Here is an 18,273-nt window from a genome sequence, read left to right as displayed (position 1 = left end):
GACAACTAGCAACTAAACAAAAAAGTGCAGTCTTTGCAACAACATAATTATTTTTGAATACAATATTGAAGAAAATTGAAAATATTTTAAGCGTCAATTACTAACGCTTGCTCGGTATTCGAGTGCGGGACGCGGGAGTCGATAGTTCGAATAAGCGGTCGTTCGGTTGATCGACGTTCGGATAATCGACGCTCGACTGTACATTTATTTTCTCAAGAATGGGGATTTTAGAGGGAAATCTCAAATTAGGTACGATTTTTATTTTTAAATTATGATTTTTTGGCGTAGCTTTATTTATCTAGTAGGTATGTAATGCTTTGATTTAAGTACATACTTAATTTGATTACCAACAAAAGTTCTACCAATCTTCATCTAATATATTGTTTTCTTACTGTTTTGTTATATTTTAATATTTTCTTCCACAAAATTTAAACTACATAATTTAATTATATTCAAAACAACTGTCAAACAGTAAAACGTTCAGTTACCCTATTTTTCCACATGACAAATAATGTGGAATTGGACGAGTGAGTCTAGGCTTCGATTACGAATCAAAGCGCCCCGAAAGTCACGGGTTCGATTCCCGATGCAAGTTTTTATTTTTTTATTTTTTTATGCATTTTATGCTTGTAAGTATATTTGCTATATAATTTTTTTTTTCAGAAAATGCGTATTTAAAATTTTTGCCAACAATTATTATCGTTCAGAAATCATTTTTTCTTTGTGGCATTTTTCAATGTGTTTGTGTGCGTTTTATCGTTTTATTCTTTTATTTTTTAAATTTTTGGTATTGCCTTAAAAATCATATAATATGTAGTAGAAGTATAACTTCTTACGTGCGTACAAAGTACACACACATTCTTTTTTGTTTTTCTGTAAGACAAAAATTGGTTAAGATTCGGTGTTTCTAAATTTGCATACACTCGTGATAAGTGACTCGTTCAAGCCCATTTAACTACAGTTCTTTCAAAAGTAAGGATTTCGAACCGATGAAACTTACAAATCATATGATCAATACATATGCGAGTAAAAGACTTGTGAGGTGGTAACAATTAAGTTCATTTTTGAAATGCTAATCAAGGGGTGATTTTCCCGATTTCTTACCAAAAATGGGACCAACTTTTTTTTAGCGTAACTTGTTTACTTTTGATGCTAAAAAATGTTTTTAAAAACAAAAATAAGCATTTTTTAAACACTTTAAAAAAGTTAAAATGAGTTTTGCCCAAAAAGTGCTTCGTTTTTTGGTTATGGCATGTTAAAATATTCGATTTTGAATTTAACAAATATGAACCTATTTTGCATTAGCTATAACTCTGCTTCTACTAGGTATAGCGAACCTAATTATACACCATGTTTTTCACTTTTTTACGTGCTATATTTTTGATAAGAATTTATTTTCGACCAAATACTTACTTTTTGAGTTATTTGCGAAAAAACCGTCTGAAAACGTGGTTATGTTGTAAAAAAATTAACATTTTCACTCGCAAATAACTCGAAAATATTAACTTTGTGAAAAAATTTTATAGAACAAAAGTTGCTTAGAATTAGTCATTTTATCCATTTTCGGTCTTATTTTGAACATATATTTTTCACCCACAAAAGGGGGTAAAAGTCACCCCTAGGGCAAAAGCACACATCGGCACAATATCACTTTTTTTCTTTGACTTGTTAGCTATGTGTATGCCAAATTTTATGTCAATCCAAGCGGTTCTTTAAAATTTAAAGGTTTTGCAATATTTTACCTTAGAACGTACTACTAGGAAAGATTCCTTAAAACAATACAGGACGAACGGCCTGAATATTTGCCTCTTACGCAGGTTCAATGGACCGGCCAATCTGTAGACATTAAAACGTGGAAACCTATGAAGAGGATAAGAATGGAGGTCGCTCCAGTAAAATCCAACATAATCAAATGGGGCATCATTCTCCTAATGAAAAAGATATACAACAACAACACGTTCCCACTTCTGCGTTGAATTAAAAGTTGACATGGCAGGTCAGAATTGTCAACTGACTAACATTTCGTATCGACTTGGAGTGGAGCATTTTATGAGTGTATCTGAAATAAGCTGGTGGGTATGGGACGATTGCGCGATTTTACCTGAGGTACGTTCAGTTGAGGGCATGATTGCGCCGAACTAATTCAGATATTCCCCAATCCCTGGGTATGATTGCGCCACCTCCCATGGTGTTGAAATACCTTCATGTCTTCTTTGTAGGGACTGTACTACCGTACCGTAATGCATTTATAGACAAAATAGGTTAGGTATATAAATAGAAGAATTTATTTCAAGAATATACAGCTCCCGGAACGAACCATGGCCGATGAGAAACGCTGTCGACGGTCGCACGCTCACCTAAACTCTACAGTCTCTACACAGACAGTTGAAACTACTACGGCAATGAAATTAAGTTGACTTTACAAAATCGAATCTACATATTTTAGCCCCTTTGTGTTTTTCAATTACTTAATGCTCATAGTAACTACTAAAAGAGTTCTTTATATATTTTGTTCGAACTTCTTTTTGGGAGATTAATACTATTTAGTTTAACGTAAACATTGGTTTAATTTTGTATTAAACATTCATAAAGTGCAAAATATTAGGATTAAAATCAGCCATCGGCGCAATCGTGCCTACAGCTTAAAGGATCCTTTATCGAGATCGGATTATAGCAGGTACCATCGGCGCAATCGTTCCCTGCCCAAGCTGGTTACAGTATTTGAATATGGGGGATATAATAAAGAATACCTGAATATCGAACTGAAATACATAAAAATGGAGATTTTGGAAGAAAGATTTAAACATTTAGTTGCTAGATGAGTTGAGCTTCAACTCTAGAAAAAAAATGGTAAAACACTCAAGAAAGTTGGCAAATTAATAAAATCGAAAAAAAAATTGAAATTAGATGAGAATAATTATTTAAATAAAAATAAGAAATGTGTGACATTTATAACGTTACAAATTATATATTTACATATTATATGAGCAACTAGAAATTATTAGAATTATTTATATAATTATTTTTCATGAAAATGTAATTCTGATTACTTTCTTAAATTTTTTATTAAACTTATGGTTATTTATATTATAGAGTTTGACTGGTTAAAGATCTAGTGCAGTTAAACTTACTGAATTTATTATTCTTAATGTCAGACTTACGTTCAATTAATTTCTAAACTAAACCATTAACATATAAAATTATGGTAAACACTAAAACATTTTAATGATGATAATTTAAATTCTGTAACTTCCAAACTAGTTTTGAGAAAATGCGATAATTTTTGCAACAATTGAGCACACTGTGTACTTGATTTAGTTAAAATGTCTTAGGACATCGGTTTTCTAATTACTGCTTATGTAATTTAGGTGAAAAAATGTGCATTATTTCTTGTAGTGACTAAAAAAGTTTAAGACAGAGTATGTTTTATAATAATTAAGTAAGTTACTTAAAATAATTATGAAATGCATTTGCCAGTAACTTGATTATTGTACTTTCTCATCTTTTGTTTAGATTATATAGATAAAATGTTTAAACGTGTATTTTTATAGTTATATAATGATCTATATACAATTAACACTATAGTTTCCTTTTTTATGGTTTCATATAAACATATTTAGGTTATAGGTAACATTTAAGGTGCCAATGTGTTTTAAATGCATTAATTTTTTTCGAATCTTGAGCCAACCCATAAGTATTTTTGAAAAATTTAAACGCAGAATGAAAAATTGCATTATTACCGACGGCTGAAAAACCCTTAAAATTTTATAATGTTTATTTTAATAAGTTACAGGGATGAAAAAAAATTTAGTGTGATTTTTAATTTCAAATATCTCATTCAAAAAAACTTTTTGGTTATTCTAAGGGACTTTCTGTTCTCGGTAATAATGTAATCTTTCATCCTGCGTTAAAATTTTTCAAAAATACGAATTAGTTTTCTTATAATTCGAAAAAAATGAATGCATTTAAAACACATTAGCGCGAAATTATGCGTGAAGATAATTTAATTAACATGATGGAAAATGCATGAAAATGGAAAACTTTCAAAGAAAGAGTAAAAATCTCTTTTCAAAATACACTGATAAAGAACAAAATATCGGCTTTCTAAAGATGGTGTAAGGTTTTTAGAAAACTTAAAGGCGGAGACAGATATCCGCGCTGCGAACTCCGCGCCGTGTGTGCGCCGCGCGTTCGTGGCGCGGTTATTGTTCGTTAAAATTTTTCATTTTGACGATCCAGAGGAAACTTACGAACGTTTAGTAATTGTAGATAATCATGTCTCTGTCCTGTACTTCTACTACATCTTATTTTGGTATTGTTCTGAAACTATTTTCTTGTGTCATCTTATGCAATTTACTATTTTATGTGGAATAAGCCACAGTTTGGGAACATTTCGGGAACTACCTTTTTCGCTTCCCGGCAACACAAATATAATGGTAGGGGAGCCCAAGCGGGGATTTTTGCAGTTACTAAAGCGCGTCAGATTATCATATGGGGAGAAACGTGGTACCCTGCAGATGTACCTCCACCATATATTGGCTCTTAACACAGGGGAGTTCGTTCAGGGGGGCCCGAAAAAAAATCTATCCTTAAAAATACTCGAAATTGTTAGATTAAGGTAAGGTAAGTTAAGTACATGCAAAAGAGTCTATATTTCAAAAATATGACGATTTGAGCGGGGCTACGGAAATGGGTGAGTCAAAAAGTTTCACAAAAAAAAGCGAATATTTCGCGAAATGAACGTCAGATTGAAAAACTAAAAACTACGTGTTCAATATTTTTCAAAAATCTATCGAAAAATACCAAACTTGAACCCCAAGGAGAGGGGTGGGGGTAAATTTAAAATTTTAAATACAAATCCCGCGATCTTTCGCAAAATAAACATCATATCGAAAAACTGCAAAATACTTATCAATATTTTTGAAAAATCTATCGAATGGTTCCAAACACGACCCCCCACGGAGGTGAGGTGGGGGGTTACTTTAAAATCTTAAATGGTAGACCCCGTTTCTTATTGCAGATTTGGATTGTTTGTATAAAAATAAATAATTTTTATTCGAAACATTTTTTTGAATTATGGATAGATGGCGCTATAATCGGTAAAAAGATTGTTGGAAATGGAAAATTAAATTACAAAATGGGAAGTCCCCACTAAAATGGAAAATTTTACTTAACTTTTTTGGTTTTAGGACCTAATAATCACAACCCAATAGGTCCCCAAAGCGCTCGAGTGACTGCACATTTAGCATACTTTGCTCCCCTACCATAATATATCTGCTTGTTCCTACAACCAGAAACAAAATTAGAGAACTATAGGTACTTCCAAGTCATGCGTTACCTTTTTCGTTTTCCGGTGACACAATTGTAATGTATCTGCTTGTTTCAACTGCGTAGCTTCACTAGAAACGAAATTAGAGAACTATAGGTTCTTCCAAGTCCTGTGTTAACTTTTTCGATTTCCGGTGACCCAATTATAATATATCTGCTTGTTCCAACTCAGTTGCTTCACCAGAAGCGAAGTCAGGACACTATAGGCTCTTCCAAGATGTGCGTTACCTTTTTCGCTTTCCGACGACACAATTATAACATATCTACTTGTTCCAACTCCGTTGCTTCACCAGAAGCGAAGTTAGGAAACTATTGGCTCTTCCAAGTTGTGCGTTACCTTTTTCGTTTTCCGGTGACCCAATTATAATATATCTGCTTGTTCCAACTCCGTTGGTTAACCAGAAGCGAAGTTAGAAAACTATTGGGTCTTCCAAGTTGTGCGTTACCTTTTTGGCTTTCCGGTGACCCAATTATAATATATCTGCTTATTCCAACTCCGTTGCTTCACCAGAAGCGAAGTTAGAAAACTATTGGGTCTTCCAAGTTGTGCGTTACCTTTTTGGCTTTCCGGTGACCCAATTATAATATATCTGCTTGTTCCAACTCCGTTGCTTCACCAGAAGCGAAGTTAGAAAACTATTGGGTCTTCCAAGTTGTGCGTTACCTTTTTGGCTTTCCGGTGACCCAATTATAATATATCTGCTTGTTCCAACTCAGTTGCTTCACCAGAAGCGAAGTTAGGAAACTATAGGCTCTTCCAAGATGTGCGTTACCTTTTTCGCTTTCCGACGACACAATTGTAACATATCTACTTGTTCCAACTCCGTTGCTTCACCAGAAGCGAAGTTAAAAAACTATTGGGTCTTCCAAGTTGTGCGTTACCTTTTTGGCTTTCCGGTGACCCAATTATAATATATCTGCTTGTTCCAACTCTGTTGCTTCACCAGAAGCGAAGTTAGAGAACTATTGGGTCTTCCAAGTTGTGCCTTACCTTTTTCGCTTTCCGGTGACACAATTATAATATATCCGCTTGTTTCAACTGCGTTGCTTCACCAGACACGAAGTTAGAAAACTATAGGTTCTCCAAGTCGTGCGTTACCTATTTCGCTTTCCGGTGACACATAATATATATCTGCTTATGAATATTTTTTTGATATTGATAACTATTTCCGAAGTGAAAGTCGAGAAGTCAAGTAAACTTGATTTCAAACTCGAATTGTGGCTTATGCCCAAATAAAATAGTAAATCTTGTTTTTAATACACGCTATTTTTAGTACAACAATGAACTGACATTTTTTAAAAAGGTCCGCATGTACATTTTTTTATTTCAGCTTCTATTTCCGTTCAGATCGGATTTAAGTTGTTTCTAAGTTAAATGATTCTTTATTGAGGATCCCACAATAATGATTTTCCACGGTAAACATCAATAAGTTAGATATTTCCTTCCGACAGTTCCGACCATTCCATTACTAACAAATATTCAACTCATGCGCGCCCAAAACCAACAAACCACTCGCAAACCCGTCCAAATACGTATTGCGAACCATCAAAGCGTTTGTTGAAAAACCGACAGAATTTAGATCGTGGTGCGCCGTGTGCGAGCCGTTTGTGCACCACTTGAAAACACGTACTAATCTGACGAACATGCTGCGCGCGAGCGGCTCGCACACCGCGCAGAGCGCATATGTATCTCCGCCTTTATAGGTGATTAAGACTTAAAACAAGCGAAAAGGAGGCTTATTCTCCACTCTACAAGAAAAATAAGGTCTTTATTTTCTATGAGCTGTAGAAAATCTCCCACGATATTCTTCAAAAGATGCTGAAATTAACATATTTATATTGCATTTATAAATAAAATTAATCAATTTGTTTACTTTTTCTTCACTTTCCCATTTAGTGCAACGTTCTCTTTTATTTGAAGCCATTTTATAAAATACTCAAACAGAACATACAAGACAACAAATAGGTACCTATATTAAAATACACTGGTATATTGGGTTTGTCACTTGTCAGAAAAATCAAAATTGACATATTTCACCTAATATATCGTTGTTTTATACAGTGGAGAGCCCGCTAATAACCGGCAAAATAGCGCAAAAGATGGAAAACCTAATACATTACGAACAAAAAGAGATGAAAGTAGTGGAGATGGAAATGATCGTTATAAACGTATAAATTAACATCACATTACATAGTGTCCCACCTTTAGATGTATAAGAGGAGTATGACAACTGTCACTGTGACGGTAGAATTTTATAAAATACTCCAGTCACAGACGTCTAAAGGTGGGAAACTATGTAATATAATGTTAATTTATACGTTTATAACGATAATTTCCACCTCCACTAATTTCATTTTTTTCTAGTCATCACTAGTTTCATCTTTTGCGCTATTTTGCCGGTTATTAGCGCGCTCATCACTGTATATTTGTGCAGAAGATTGCGACGTTACCAAACTACGATTTCGGAATAAAGTGGGAATACTTATATAGTCGGTTCGCTAAACTCAGACACAACTGGCTACTGATTTTAGTAGGTACAGTATTTCTCATGATCATCTTTCAGTGCGTCACAGTTTTTCGATTTCTTTCTAACGCATTAAATTGTATATGACAGAAAAAAAGGCACGTCGGTGATTACGTGGGTGATTACATTTCGTCGGTGACATTTTTATAACATTTATTCTAGTTATTCTAGTTGTCGATAGATGGCGCCATAATAAAAAAATAATTTTTTTTTAATTAGATAATAATATTATATATATAATCTGTATAATTTATAAGACTATACAAATCAAAGAAAATACCATTTTATAAATGCAAGAAACACATTTGATTTGTTTTTATTCCAAATTGAAAATAAAATGTGACAACTGTCAGATTTAACTAAAATGTCATGTTAGAATAAATGTCATAAATGTGTATTATCACGGACTTACCCTTTTTCCTATCATTTGTTACGCACTGAAAAATGATCATGAAAAGGACAATAATTTTTTTGTTTTTGGCCAATTTTGCCAAAATTAGAAAATTACTAACTATTTAGTAATTATTAACTATGTATGTAGTAATTTTTTTTTTTTGACAATTTTACGAAATTGGCAAAATTACATACTAAAATCACTAGCCAATTGTGTCTGACTTTAGCGAACCGACTATAACTAACTTATACCGAGATTATTTGTAACAAATTATTTTCGTATTATATCTATCTAATACTTAGGATAACTATTCTAGATATAAATACGGAATAAACTTAGAATACGAGTGTTTCATTAGTAGGGCAGTGAAAGTCAAACAATTAGGCATGCACGTCATAGATTTATCATCATGACATCATAACCCACCGATACAAATTTGACGGCAAACAAATTCAACAAAGTTTTCCTCATATAGTAGTTATTTTGCTACCGTCAAGTTTAGCAGCAAAGCGCTGTTGCAAAATAACCAACCAATTCCAGAATGGAATCTCTAACGCGAGAATTTTACTGTCACCGTTGCATGTGGTTATCTTTTTAAAGACATTGAAAAAGACTGTATGACTAGTACACACTTCTATATAAATCAAACCGGCAACTGGTGTATGTTTTCAAAAAACTGATTAATTAAATGCAATAGAACTCGAATATGATTATATCGGGACAATTGAGAGAGGTGGCCTATTTATTAGGCTCTATAACAAATAAAGATATTATTTATATCGACATCAATAATTCTGTATATCGGAAGAATACTGTCCTAAGTCCAATTTTTACGTATTTGACTTATTTTTATATTTTTTTTTACATTTGTACAATCAATTTAGTGGTATATAGTACTAAGTCCATTTTAAATATAAAAAGAAAATAGTTAAAATAACATTGTCTTAAGTCCGTACCTCCTTACAAGCATATAGTCCAAGTATGTGTAAAACGAACAGCCCCGAACATTAACGTCGCTTGTAGGAGTTGTATAGGGATATTTTAACAAAAAATTTAATCTCACTTTTAAACCACCAGAAGTGGACACATGTGGATTTATTTTTAGCACAGTTAAAGACAGCCGTACACGACACTGATGCAGAACGTATAAACAATGAAAGAAATTTACATCTAAAAGAAGCGGAACGTAGGTACAATCTTAAATCCCCAAATACAAATGAAACTAAAGAAAATGGCAAACATAAGGTACTCACAGCAGGTCTTCAAAATTTTTACCTACACCGTTGTTGACCACTTCGCTTACTTTTTATCGAAGAAAGCTTTGGACTTTGAAGTATACAATTTTTGAGTTTTCAAATAATTCAGCCTGATATAATATGATGTGGGATGAAACAAAAGGTAAGACACGTGGGAATGAGTTGGCATCAGCTTTGGTAAAATGGGCAGATCTAAACTTACCGGGATCTAATACAAAGCACATAACCCTTTGGTCAGATAATTGCTTTGACCAAAATAAGAACAGCAGCATCGTAATGGGCTTTAATTTCATTCTAAATAAATATCCACAACTTAAAACCATTGATCAAAAATTTATTTTAAAAGGACATAGTCATATGGAAGATGACACCGTTCATGCACAAATAGAAAAACAGCGGAAAAACCCCTACAATGACAGTTGTAACTTTTTTTGCTTGGACTATAGTCTCAATCAAAAGTAAATGTGGGTATTAAAGATATTACCAATTAGTGAAACATGGTTATTATAATAATATTACAATTTGTTACTTCTCCTTTTACCTACTCATTACAGCTAATGTACATACTATTATTTTTTTTTTGTTTTTTTTTTGTCACAACTTATCCGCCATTGTTCCTTAAAATTTAAAGTAATAAAATTAGAATTGACCGACTTTAAATCTTTTGATCCAATCTATACCGTTGCAAGGGGTTCTTCAAATGCTGCACCTTTCGTTGCTCGAAAAATTAATCGTCATAAACAGCCGTTCCTATTGTTTAAAGTAGTTCACTTGCAATATAGAAAAGACAAGTTGGGAATACTGTACTACAAAACATCATTTCAAGCAACGAATTTCGAGGAAGTAGAATTGAGAAGAAACACAAGGACCGAACTTACCTTACGGATGGATCTGGACCAAATAAATCAACAGCTAGTACCTATTTCAATAGCAAAATATAATGATCTCATGGATTTATTGCCTTTTGTACCATCGGAGTTTCACAAATACTATACAAGCTTACCACATGCTCTAAATGGGAACGATTATCCAGAAGGAGATGCTGATCCATAAAATTTATTCTTCTACAATCACTTGATCAAGAAGACTTTTTCGCTTGTCAATGGCAACGAAAAGTTGACGTTTACTGATTACCGTCACTTTATCGCTCTAGCGCATCACAGTTCTTAGACATTAGTAAAGTCGGGTCCATCGATATTTCGCCCGTCGGCAAATTCAAAGAGATAATATTTGTATGTTATGAAATTCGAGTAAACCGATGTCCCTTTATCTAGGCACGTGCCGGTATTTTTACAACCCGGTTACTCATCGTAAATCAATCAGCACAATTTAGCACTTAAAAATTTATACTTGGGGATTAGTACAGTTAAAATTGTTAGACAATTATACTATTAAGCAATATAATTGAAACTTTTTTCTACTTTGAAGGACAAAAAAGCGAGTTCATTAGCGGAACGTAATTCAAAATTATTCTGCAAATTACATTTGATACAATATTTGATTAAAATATTTCATTTTTGATGGTAAAAAATATATTAAATACATATATTAATTTGTCTGGACTAAAGGTGGTAAAAGATGGTATGGAGTTATATTTTTGTTTAAATTTGCCGACGGGCGATAGATAGATGGTGTCATCTTTAGTATGTCTAAGAACCGTGCTACCGCATAAAGTTTGATTTTACGCGCGTTGTCCGTAGCAACCGTACAACCATACAATACTAACACATTGAATATTCAAACTAACAGACATAAAAGTTAAGGTTATGACATTATAATGACAGATATAAAAAATTTAAAATAAAGTTAATGATTTAAAAATAGTTTCATTTTATTAAGTGATTGTAGAAAAAATGTTGTATGAATTACAAGCGCAAAGTGACATTATTGCTTTCGAGTAATTACCGCTCTCCGATACGTGTCGAGCGGTATACTACATTCGCTCTCGCGAGATTTTTTTTTGACCTGACGTTAGTAATTTCTTTTTTGAAAAGTTCAGTTGTCAGAAGTGACTGGAAATTACTACAAAACCAACGCACCTGCTCATATCCAATATTATTAATAGTAAACAGACATAAAAATAACATAAACCTTACGCCAATCAATAATTATTTATTTAAACCATTATAATGTATTGATAACAAATGAGAAAATTATTTATTGTACAAAATAAAAATATTTTATAGAAACAAACTTCACAAAATTTTATAAGATTAGTAGACACTCCCACTATTTCTAATAATTCTTCTTTTTTTAATGAAAGATTAAGTTGATTTGAGTTGATTTTAGCAGTTAATAGTGTGAGGTAGGAATTTTTGTGTTGTAGGTTTCCTATTCCGAATGTGTCAAGAAAAATCTCGCGAGAGCGAATGTGGTATAACTCTTACCCTCAAGCAATAATGCATGATTTTTTGCTCTTAATACATAAATAACTATTAAGCTAATACGTTCTTTAAAATTTTTAGTTCATGTTTAGTTTACTTGCTGTATTAACTTTGTTTAATCTTAATAAATTTAAATTAGTATATCTATCTTCGTTTTCCTTATTGTCAATAAGGACAGGTGACTTAAGATAAAAATATTTTCGGGAAACAAAATACAACTTAGAAGCATACAGTTCTAAGTCCTTTTTTCTTGTAAAATTAGAATATTGCCAAAATTTGAAATTGGTGGATTGGACCTGTACTATTAATTGCTTAGAAAAAATTGGTTATTCATTATTTATTTAATATTCACCGAAAACCTTTAATTCGTTTTCCCGTAAAATCAATAAAATGGACGGTATGCTTCCGATATGCAGAATTAAAAGCTGAAATACTTGCTAGACAAAGTTATTTTTATTACCAAGACTATTGGCAATAAGCACTTATTTCGGAAAATAAAAAGAAAACTCGCAAGTTTTCAACAAATTTGGTGAATTTAAAACTACTTTAAAATCATTTTTTATGCATTTCTATTTATATTTCCATTTATTACTAGAAAAAAGAAATGCATAAGATGGCAAAAATGGGAAGAAAATCTGTTGACCTTAAGTTCAATGTAATAAGGGAAATCTAAGACATTAATTATTATTGTTTTTTAAATTATTAAAATTTAATATTCAAATAAACTACATAGTTATTGTATTGTTATTAAACCTATAAATATTTATTATACAGATAAAAATTCTTTATTACTACATTAAAAAAATAATTATTACAAACAAACAAAAGATAAACTGCTCTTAAAAAATTAAAATTCCTCTATAAATGGGAAACAATTAAAAATGTATAACATGTAATAATCGCTTACACTCGAAGAACAACAAGGCAGCGGGAATAGACGATATCCCAACAGAATTGTGGAAAGCGGATATCGAATGAACTGTGGAGCTATTAGCAGATGTTTGGGCCGAAGAACACCTATCCAGAGAATGGAGTAATGGGACTCTAATCAAGCTCCCCAAGCAAACTGATTTACAATTAAGCGAAAACTGGAGAGGAATAACGCTGTTATATTACATAAATAATGTCTAATGATATAACTGATTTAGCTGCCATCCAATATTCCTCATGTAAAAAAAATTCCACCGCTTCAAGATGTCATACAGTCAAAAGGGCATAATTTAAATAAAAAATTTAAAATTATTTTATCCATCGTTTGGAATTTTAAGTAACAATGTTTATATAACACATTTTTATACCATTTAAATGGTTTATACCCTGGTATTTTTTGGTGGCTCAGCATGTGATCAACCAGTTGTAACACTGATGATGGTATATTGTATATCGAAAACGTTATGTGATTGATGTAGCCCTTTTAGGGATTTTAGTAAATGTTATAGATAACTTTTATAAAGTATTTTTCAATCCAACTTTTTCTACTAACAGAATCTTTGCTGGATAAATGTTTCAAACCACGGCCAAAAAATAAAAAAAAAACAATGTTTGTAATAAAACAAAAAAATTTGTTTACATTTTTCAACAAGTTGAATGTTAAAAATAAATTTTAAGCTTAAATCACGGAAAATGTTGATAATTTATTATTTTTAACCACATTCAAGATATTACCTACAAGAGAAAATTATTACTTATCAATACATTATTACACAAATTTACGGTCATTGCAAACATGAGAAGAAAAAATATTAAATTATTAAACATTTTAAATTGAATTGAATATAGAAACGAAAACAAAATTATTTCAAATACAAAATATTGTTAATTGAATTAAATATTATTAATTGAACTCGGGAAATATGCACTTAGAAAACCCTAAAATATGCATACAAATATGCACAAAAAAGAGTTGAAATATGCACTAAAATATGTTTTTAAGCATTTAATGCATATAAATAAAATGCGCAGGAGTCCTTTTATTGAAGGTATGTATTTAATTTATTTTATGCTAAAATCACAAAACATATTTATTGAGATTTCTATTACCTACCTGCTATCATTATTCATTTATTCTTTATATTCATCATCGTCAACATCATTATTCTTTATTATATTAAAATTACTGCATTTAAATCTATATAGCATTAAAGGTTTTTCTAAATTTTCTACAGAAAAACTCTGCCGTCTATCTCTTAATAATTGTTTATCGCCAACAGTAACTAAAGTCATTCATTATTGTACTCATTTGCCCTCATTTGCGGCAGTAAATTAACACTTTATTGTACTGAAAGAAGAATTTTATTTTACCTGCCGCGATTAATTGAGATTGAATCTAAGTGGTAGATGGCAGTAATCGATTATTCGTTTGAGTTAACTTACAATTTATGTAGTTTAATTATTAAAAATATTGTACAAAATTTACGACATTCATAACTCAATTTATGCCAAAAAGTGAAATTCTGTAGTATTTTGTAATTATATTCATAAAATAATTACACTTTTATAAAAAAAGAACTTTTTTATAATAAAACCTTTTTATTATTTATAGGAAAGAATATAAAATAATTTAACGATAAACGATTTAAAGATAAAATGCTTAAAATTACAAAAATTACACTCTAATAAAAATAGTTATTTATGAAACAGTTCCTGAAGTATGCTTTTTGCGAACGCACGCGATATTTAGAGCACGAACGACAACGGAGCGAGTGCTATACATCGCGTAAGTTCGCAAAAAGTACTTCACGCACAGTTTCATACAATATTTTATCTACGATAAACAAATAAAAAACTGTAACTCTTCGTCACTGGAATTCATTTCTATTCTACAATTTTTAGAACTTTGACATTTAAAAATCCTAACTACTTTCAAACCACAAAATTGTCAAAAATTTTGTTGTAAGTCATTGCTCATATTGTCATCACCATGACTACGCAAAAGTTAAGGATATTTGATTATATGAAAGTGTGCGAAAAAGTAAATCCCATTTAAAATACATTCTTACTTCACGCACACTTTAAAATCTTCACGCACTGCTATCTATAATGACAGTTTTCACAAACTAAAAAAACTTATACATAATTTGGCAAAGTAGATAATAGTTATTTATGAAACAGTTCGTGAAGTATGCTTTTTGCGAACGCACGCGATTTTTAGAGCACGAGCGACAACGGAGCGAGTGCTATAAATCGCGTAAGTTCGCAAAAAGTACTTCACGCACAATTTCATACAATATTTTAACTACGATAAACAAATAAAAAAGCCTGTAACTCTTCGTCACTGGAATTCATTTCTATTCTACAATTTTTAGAACTTTGACATTTAAAAATTCTAACTACTTTCAAACCACAAAACTGTCAAAACTTTTGTTGTAATTCATTGCTCATATTGTCATCACCATAACAACGCGAAAGTTAAGGATTGTCCCCATGACAACGCGAAAGTTAAAAACAGTGCGAAAAAGTTAATCCCATTTAAAATACATTGTTACTTCACGCACACTTTAAATCCTTCACGCACTGCTACCTATAATGACAGTTTTCACAAACTAAAAACTTATACATAATATGACATAGAGTAGAAAAAGTACTTTTTATAATATCACGGTTTTTTTATTGTACATGTACATATGTAGGACACAACATATTTGGAAAGAATAATTAACTTATAAAATATGAATTTTTAGTAAGTGTATTAACTGTTATTTATAATTATGATTCCAAAAATTACACTAGTATAAAATAGTATTTTTTAAAATACCACTGTTGTTTAAAATGGTATATATAATTTTAAATATATATAAAGTTTTAATTATTTATTAAAATAATCAAAAAGAGATACGCAACAGCCGGGTTCCAACTGGGGACCTCTCGATCTGCAGTCTAATGCCACTGAGGCACCATCAATTTGTAGATATCAATTTACTAACGTACTTTAAAATATCATTGCATTAGTCACATTTTTAAAATAGTTTGAAATTAAAATAAAAATCGATTTATCCATACAGTGTGATGGGTCAGTAAAGCTTTGTAGATCCGTTATAAGTAATAGATAGTAATAAAAGTTAATAACAAAAATTGTAGCCAACTTTGATTACATATTGATAAATCAGTAATCGTAAATTGTAAGTTTTAGACAATTATTCAGTCATGGCTTACTTAAAATTTGGAAAGATTTAGACCCGTACTTTATTAATAATTTTGCTCTGAAAAATGAAAATACAGTAGAGCGTCGATTATCCGAACTAATTGGGGGACATGGGTGTTCGTAAAACCGATTTGTTCGGATAATCGGACTATATTGATATAATCATACATATTTATCCACAAGTGAATGAAAGCCATATTTATATACCTACATATTTATTTATATCTTGATAATGACAAATAGCAATTAAACAAAAAAGTGCAGTCTTTGCAACAACATATTTTTGGATACAATATTGAAGAAAATTGAAGATATTTTAAGCGTTGATTACTATAATTACTAACACTTGCTCGGTACTCGAGTGCGGGGCGCGGGAGTCGGGAGTTCGGATAACCGATCGTTCGGTTGATCGACGTTCGGATCATCGACGCTCTACTGTATCTCGAAATCTAATAAATTTACACATAGGGAATGTTATACAAAAATTATAGTATGAATGGTAATGGTACTTTTCGATAATGATATAAAATACAGGGTGTACTATTTAAAATTACTGAGAAAATAATGTACTTGCGTTTTGACTCACCCTGTATTCAATATAAAGAAAATTAGCAAAACAAACATTTACGAAAATTTTGACAATAAATAAAAAATATGACGTCAATAAACCATTGACCTTGTGCTTGCTTTTATTTATACAGGTAGTTAAACTTGTTACGATTTTCATATAAAATTGGTTATAACTTTGTTAATACCCCGTATAACATACCAAACCTTTATATTTTTGTAATCGAAAAGTTAATAAGATTTCGAATATAAAATAAAATACAGGGTGTTCTATTTAAAAAAACGTAAGTTTGGTCTGCCACTATGTTATCGAACACCCTGTAACATTCTAACTAATTTTGTAATATGAAGCTCAAAGTTCGCTACAATTTTTGTTATTAAGTTTTATCGCTATACATTACTATAACGGATCTACGGAGCTTCACCCCACTAATAATTAAACACCCTGTATAATAGCAGTTAAATATAGCATTGTTGGCTAGTTCTAAGCTATCCTGAAAATTTCAGGTGTCTAGGTAGCCTAGAACTATTTTTAAAATGGATTACAAAATTTGCGGAGTCCGTGACACCAACCAAACCAAGTATATAAAAAGGTTTTAATAAATCAAAACTTTACCGATTTAGTAATTATTCAATATTGATAATTATCGATTAAAAATCGAAAGCGGCCATGATGCAAAAGTCATCTGTCATCACTGTTATAAAATTTTTAATATGTCTAATATTTAGAAAATTCTTAAATTTTAAATTGTAAGTAAGTGTTAACCAATATCAAATTGTTGGCTATAAAATTTTGTATGCACCACGTCAGTAAAGATTCTTTATCGAACTCGTCTGTTATTCGCCTCGCTCGCTAGGCTCGCTCGCCTCATAATATCAGACTCGTTCGATAAAGAGTAACTTTACTGACTTGGTGCATAAATAAATATTATACGCGGAAAGCTTCTTTCTACTTCACATGTCGTTGAAGGAGCAAATTTAATATATTATATAATTGAGGGTTCTGCCTGTAAAATCAAATTATCTTCCCAATTCCCATCTTAATATTATTATTTATTTGAATAATTTTTTGATGTTCCTCATTTTCTTTAACACCGTGCAGAATTTTTGATACACTTTGATATACAAATCTCTAAGCCTGACCGTACAATCAAACATACTACATGTTATAATTTTATAAAATTTGTTTCTTAAAGTATTTTTTGAATTTTTATCGTAGATTTAGAATTTTTCTTCAAAAATATAAGAGGTTTAGTAAAATGTCACATTTTTATCGTAAAAAAAATAACGTACCTATCATGTATTACGAAAATGTCAGTGTCAAGACCATGTTTATATATTTGCTAAAATTAATTTTAAGATCAGTGAATTAAAATAAATAAGTTATTTTTCTATGGATGCTATACAATGTGCAATTTCTCTCACTACTTACATACATACATTCAAAACGAACAATTTCTCAGGGTGTGAGAAAAGTCCGCCATTGCTGTGAGAAATATTTTTTCTCACGGGTTCCATACGTAGAATCGCGGTTTCCATGGTAATATGCACAATATAAACACAAATATTTTTGTCAAATAAAATGTGTCAAATCAAAACTTACGAGGAATTACCTTTCAAAACTGTTCAAATATAACTGGTAACTATAATTTTAAATAAATAAAAGTATATAAATATT

This window comes from Diabrotica virgifera, chromosome 5 (assembly GCF_917563875.1).
Source record: "Diabrotica virgifera virgifera chromosome 5, PGI_DIABVI_V3a".
In the NCBI taxonomy this organism is placed as follows: Eukaryota; Metazoa; Arthropoda; class Insecta; order Coleoptera; family Chrysomelidae; genus Diabrotica; species Diabrotica virgifera.
Note: the sequence above shows the minus strand (reverse complement) of the source record.